General features: G+C 49.3%; 1 protein-coding gene across 1 annotated transcript in view; it reads left to right on the top strand.

The window, feature by feature from the left end:
- The window catches only part of LOC107115618 (zinc finger protein 135-like), a 13,584-nt gene that overhangs the window by 603 nt on the left and 6,395 nt on the right, over nt 1-6,586 (top strand). The gene's annotated exons all lie outside the window — the stretch shown is intronic.

Genomic DNA, 6,586 nt, shown 5'->3' with positions numbered 1-6,586 from the left:
GGGGGGGGGCTCCTGGCGGCAAGTATTTTCTTTCAAGAAGAGGAGGAGGAGGAGGAGGAGGAGGAGAGAAGGAGATTGGATTTGTACCCCTGCCCCCCTCTGAGTCGCAGGGCGGCTTTCCCTTCCTCTCCCCTTCTATGAGAAGGACAGGAAGCATTTCTTTTGCAGGCGCTCCAGCACTGAAAGGGTTAAAACGGCGGAGTGGTTTGCTAGAGAGGCCGAGGGAGGGGCTCTTCCTGTGGGAGGGAGGCTTCGGAGAGGGGAAAGAGGACGAGGAGGGCTCCCGCCGGGCAACAGGAGGGGAAAGCCTGGCAGACGGGTCCTGGGAAGGGTCAGTTGCAAGTAAGTCCGCATCTCATCCTCTTGGGAGACAGGCATGCGTGGCTTGGGTGCGGTGGCTCAGGTGGTTAAGACGCTGTTAACTGCAGACCGGAAGGTCCGTAGCTGGACAGTTGGAGACCCTGTCGCCGCATCCCGTTCTTTGGCCCCAGCTCCTGCCAACCTAGCAGCTCGAAAGCAAGAAATTGCAAGTAGATAAATAGATAAACAGCTGCGGTGGCTCAAGTGGTTAAGAGGCTGAACTGCAGGCTGTGGAAGGTCGGTAGTTCAGCAGTTCGAGACTCCAGTGTGCCGCATGACGGGGTGAGCTCCCGTCTCTAGTTCCAGCTCCTGCCAACCTAGCAGTTCGAAAGCAAGAAATTGCAAGTAGATAAATAGGTAACACCCCAGTGGGAAGGTAATAGTGTTCCGTGTGCCTTGGTGTTTAGTCATGCCGGCCACATGACCATGGAAACGTCTTCGGACAGCGCTGGCTCTTCGGCTTTGAAACGGCAACCCTAGAGTCGGATTCAACTGGCTTTCGAGCAAGGGAACCTTTACCTTTTTAAATAGGTACTACTTTGGTGGGAAAGTTGTGAGCCTTGGCATTTAGTCACGCCGGCCACCGCCCCCACCCCCCCCACCCCGTTGGATTCGGCTGGCTTTGTAAAGGAAAACCTTTACAGCTGGGGGGAGGGGGTCCAATAGTTTTAAAAGGTGATTTTTTTTCCTGATTGATTGTTTTCCTTTGTTAGCCCCTGTAGGCCCCCTGCAGGGGTTGAAAGGGAGGATCTGAATTTTGGAAATTAAAATAAATCTTCCACCAGGGAGGTTGGGGGGAGGCCCAGGAAGATGTCACAGACATGATCGCAGGGGAAGGGATCCTTCGTGTCAAGGGGGCCTGCCCAAATTAGCTCCTTGGGCAGTCTGAACCAATGTAACGAGAAGCTAAGCTTGTAACATCCTTAAAGAGCCAAATAGAGATGCTTACTTTCCCAGAGAACCAAGGAGACACACAGAAAATAGCTTGGTATGTAATATGGCAAAATGATATTAAACCTAATCTACAAACCACAAGAAGAAGAAGAAGAGATTGGATTTATACCCCACCCTTCACTACCCAAGGGAGTCTCAGAGCGGCTTACAAACTCCTTTCCCTCCCCCTCCCCACAACAGACACCCTGTGAGGTAGGTGGGACTGAGAGAGCTCTCAACAGAAACTGCTCTTTTTCAAGAGCAGCTCTTATCAGAACTATGGCTTGCCCAAGGTCATCCAGCCAGGTGCAAGTGGAGGAGTGGGGAATCAAACCCGGTTCTCCCAGATTAGAGTCCATGCGCTGAACCACTACACCAAACACACTATTGTTCTCATCCACCAGGGCAATTCTCACTTGTCTCCTGAAGATATGAAGTAGAAAAGAGTCCAGTAGCACATTGAACACTAACCAAATATATGGCAGGGTATAAGCTTTCGTCAGTCACTGCTCACTTCTTCAGATATCTGAAGAAGCAAACAGTGTCTCACGGAAACTCATCCCCTGCCACATATTTTGTTAGTCTTTAAGGTGCTAGTGGACTCTTACTCTTTCCTACTGCTACAGGCAGACTACCAGGGCTACCCATCTTGAGGAGATGAAGGTTTGTGATGTTCAGTGGTGTATCTCCATTCTGTTTTCTTTTTGACACATTGCTGTCTGTCTCTCTCTCTGCCCCACCAGGGAGAAGCCTCTCTCCATAGGCAAGTGGATAAAGGCATTTTTCACATTTGGAAGTGACTCAAGAGAAGGGGCAGGAGATAGAAGAGCAGGACCCAGGAGGACCTGGAACTGGCAAGATGGTGAGCAAAGGCCCCCTTCTTCTCCAAGCTGGGAGTGCTGTTGAATCTCTGGCTAAGGACACCATGAACTCAGATGGACATTGCCAACGCTTCCGGCAGTTCCGCTACCATGAAGCTGATGGGCCCCGAGAGGTTTGCAGCCAGCTCCACGGACTTTGCAACCACTGGCTGAAGCCAGAGAGGCGCACTAAGAAGCAGATGCTGGACCTTGTCATTCTGGAGCAGTTCCTGGCTGTCCTGCCCCAGGACATGCAGTGCTGGGTCAGAGGATGCGGGCCAGAGACCAGTTCCCAGGCGGTGGCCCTGGCCGAAGGCTTCCTCCTGAGCCAGGCAGAGGAGAAGAGGCAGGCAGAGCAGGTGAGGAGTTTTCATTCACTCAGTTCAAGCAGTGACCTTATCCTAAGGCTTCCTGTCAGATATTTCTCTGTCTGTGTTCACTGCCTTCAAGTTGCATCTGACCTGTGGTGACCCGATGAATTAATGTCCTCCAAAATGTCCAAACATTAACAGCCTTGCTTGGGTACCACAAACTGAGGGCCCTGGCTTCCTTGACTGAGTCAATCCAGCACATGTTTGGTCATGTTTTCCTGTCACCTTCGACTTTTCCTGGCATTATTGTCTTTTCCAGTGATCCTTGTCTTCTCGTAATGTCACCAAAGTCCAATAGCCTCATTTAAGTCATTTTTTTAAATAAAGATTTTATTGACTCCCCTAAAAAGGGGAGGTATTTCGCTTAAAGGAAGAAATGGGAAGGGTAGACAGTGGGAGAAAGAGAAAACTGAGTGATATATAAACTGGTAAATTAAACTGTTAGTAATGTCCAATTAATCTTCTTGGGCTTCTTCTGTGTGTTGTCAAACTTCTTTTCTTAGTCCAGTCACATGTAATTCTCTGTTAGTATGTTAGTAATGTTCCTTTGAATTTCTGTTAAAAAATCTCTTCTGGGCGCATTCAGAACCGCTTCTTTGCGTGCTGGGTACTTTTACTGTCGCTGACGTGGAGGGGCTTCCTCTGTTATCTTCTCCTTCCAGCTTGTTCGATCGTCCTTCGGGTTGCTGTTAACACTCTTAGTTCATGCGCTATAAATCCTCTTCCTTTTCATGCCATTTCAGGAGGTCCCCCGCTTTGAGAATGGTATTAATTTCATTTTCGCTTTTTTATCCGCTCCCAAACTCTCTGCTGGGTCCTCCTCGCAACTGTTGACTTATATAAGCGCTTGCCAGGCACTCCTCGCTGTCACAGTTCAAACTTTTCCGTTTTACAAAAATCCCGTCAGATTCACAGCCATAAACAGTCCAAATATTAAGCAGCCGGCTCTCACACACAAGCTAACGCCAGACGGAAGTCCCTCCCTTCTTCTCGCTCGGTTTTGCCCAGCTCCGACATCTTTTCTTTTTTGTTTACTTTTAAAAAGTTCTTAAAATGTGCTCCAGAGAGACAAAACGTTTTCTCGCTTTATTTCAAATACATCAAGGGAAAACATCACTGTTCGCTCAGTCCATTCCCCCCCTCCTTTTCTTTTTCGCTTGTACAAATAGAGGGTTAACCTCCTCGCCTTTTTCGCTGGGGGGGGGGAGACGTTTTTAGTTCTTTTTCTCTGCATTTTGACAACTCACAGTTAAGCCGATCTTTTCTTATTCCCTTTTTTTCCCGGATGATCGCTTTATCACTCGGTGACGTCTGGTGGCTCTGCTAAACCCCGTGAAACGGGGTCGCTCACGCAGCAAGGTCCATTGGGGCAGGGCATGGCGGGAGCCTCAGTCTCCGACCCTAGTGCGCCCTAAAGCGCCCCGGATCCGAGCTCCTCTCTTCCTGAGGGGCTCGTTCGGGTCTCCGCTCACGCGGATTCCCTCCTCCACCGCGGGCGGGCGAGACGCCCTCGGGAGCGACCCGAGGATGCGTCCGCCATTCGCGGGAGCCAGACCGGAAGCCCCTCATTAAGTCATTTTAGCTTCTAGGGAGGGTTGAGGTTTGGTTTGATCTAGAACCCTCTGATTTGTCTTTTTGGCAGTCCACAGTATCCGTAAAAAGTCTCTCCCAACGCCACATTTCAAAAGAATCGACTTTCTCCACGCCAGCTTTCTTCATCGTCCAGCATTCACGCACATACATAGTAATGGGGAGTTCTGTGGCATGAATGAACTCGATCTGGGTCACCAGCGACACATCCTTACACTGAAGAACCTTTTCCAGCTCCTCCTTGGCTGCCCTTCCCAGCCTCGACCTCCTCCTTGCTTGCTGTCTCCCTTTTGCTTGCCGATGGAGCCAAGGAACAGGAAATCTCGAGCTATTTCGAGTTCTTCATCATTAACCTGCCATCTGTGTAGTTCCAGACTAGCCATTACTTTTGCCTTCTCGATGTTCAACTGTAATCCCACTATGGCACTTCCTGCTTTTACCTTCATTTGTAGCTGTTTCAAGTCTTCACTGTTTTCTGACAGTATCGTGGTGTCATCTGCGTATCTCAAACTGTTACTGTTCCTTCTGGCAGTTTTCACTCCACCTCCATCTAAATCTAATCCAGTTTCCCTTATGATATGTTCTGCGTGTAGATTGAAGAGACAGGGAGACAGACTATATTGTAATCTGACTCCTTTGCCAGTTTTGGAAACCATTCTGTTTCTCCATCTTCTGTCCCAACAGTGGCCTCTTGCCCAGAGTACAGGTTGTGCATCAAAGGAAACAGATGTTGTGGCACACCCATTTCTTTTACAACCAGCCATAGCTTTTCATGATCCACAGAGTCTAAAGCTTTGCTGTCATCTATGAAACACAGGCTGGTTTTCTTCTGAAATTCTCTCCTATGCTCCAGTAAGCGACCTAAATTTGCGATATGATCTCAAGTGCCTTGTCCTTTTCTGAATCCAGCTTGAACATCTGGCATTTCTCTTTTGATGTATGGTAACAGTCTTTGTTGTAAGTTCCTATATTGTAAGTTACCCATAGCTGTAAACTATTTGGCTGGCACGGTCACACCAACTCTAACTGTCTCTAGGAACGTCCGAGAAGGCCTCTTGCAGCTTGAACCAAAGACTTTGTTACACAGAGCAAAAGCGAGGAACCATTCCATTGTATCATTTCTCAATATACTGTTCTCATGTTTTCTTAGACATTTCTACCTCTAGGTATTTCACTAGATATTTCCATTCCTTCTCTTACCCGTGTCTTTTGCTGTTGTTTCAGATGTGGGGAGGATCCGTGAAGATGGAAGCGAAGCTCTCTGAGGCAGAAGGAGCTCCATCAGGGGAAGGTCAGAGGGCGCAGGCCCAGGAGGATGCCCGAGATGCCCTGCCAAGTGGTAAGGGTGCCTCCTGCCTAGATGGGATCAGGGGATCTAGTCAATAAGAACATAAGGGACGCCAATGTTGGATCAGGCCAAAGGCCCATCCAGTCCAACACTCTGTGTCACACAGTGGCCAGAAATACCAGGTGCCATCAGGAGGTCCACCAGTGGGGCCAGGACATAAGAAGTCCGACCACTGTTGACCTCCCCCCAAGCACCAAGAGGACAGAGCATCACTTGCCCCAGAGCCCCTATCTATACCTTGTGGCTAATAGCCACTGATGGACCTCTGCTCCATATGCTTATCTAATTCCCTTTTGAAGCCGTCCATGCTTGTAGCTGCCACCACTTCCTGTGGCAGTGAATTCCAAGTGTTCCAAGTGTTGATCACTCTTTGGGTGAAGAAGGACTTCCTTTTATTCATTCTAACCCGGCCGCTCAGCAATTTCATGGAGTGCCCACAGAGTTCTTGTATTGTGAGAAAGGGAGAAAAGAACCTCTTTCTCTACCTGCTCTTTCCCATGCATGTTTCCCATGCAAGTTGTTGGGCAGAAGGTGCAGGAGAGGAGAAAAGGGGAATGCTTTTGCAGAGCACATAGAATGGAGTTCTGGGACACAGAGTGCCATAGGATGTAGTGATGGCCACTTTACTTTAAAAGGGAAGTAAGATTCATGGAGGGCAGTTCCATTCTTACTTACATTAATTAAAATGTCCATCTCTCCCCTTCCTTCCATTAGAGGGCCTCAAGGTGGCTCAAGGAAGGAAAGGAAGAGAAATCTGGGTGCAGCTATTAGCCATGGGGAATAAATGGAACGGAAGGTCCACACTCCCAAGACCTGGATGGCCGAGGCTCGCCCCGTCTTGTCAGCTCTCAGAAGCTGAGCAGGGGCAGCCCTGGTTGATCCAGGGTCCCTGTGCGGAGGCAGGCAAAGGCAGACCACCTCTGACTGTCTCTCGCCTTGAATAACTGTGGCTTCACCATAAGTCAGCTGTGACTTCACAACACTTAACAAGCACCCTCCCCTCCCTGCTCTGGGGCACCATTGCTAGGGGCAGGGGTCATTTCGTAGAAAAAGAGGTGCAGAAGGCAACACCCACCGCTCAGGCTCCACTGGACTGTTTTGGATTGCTAGTTATTGGGGGGGGG

Source organism: Gekko japonicus, unplaced genomic scaffold, assembly GCF_001447785.1.
Source record: "Gekko japonicus isolate JY-2015 unplaced genomic scaffold, Gekko_japonicus_V1.1 scaffold2255, whole genome shotgun sequence".
NCBI lineage: Eukaryota > Metazoa > Chordata > Lepidosauria > Squamata > Gekkonidae > Gekko > Gekko japonicus.
This window is presented reverse-complemented; position numbering and strand designations above follow the sequence as displayed.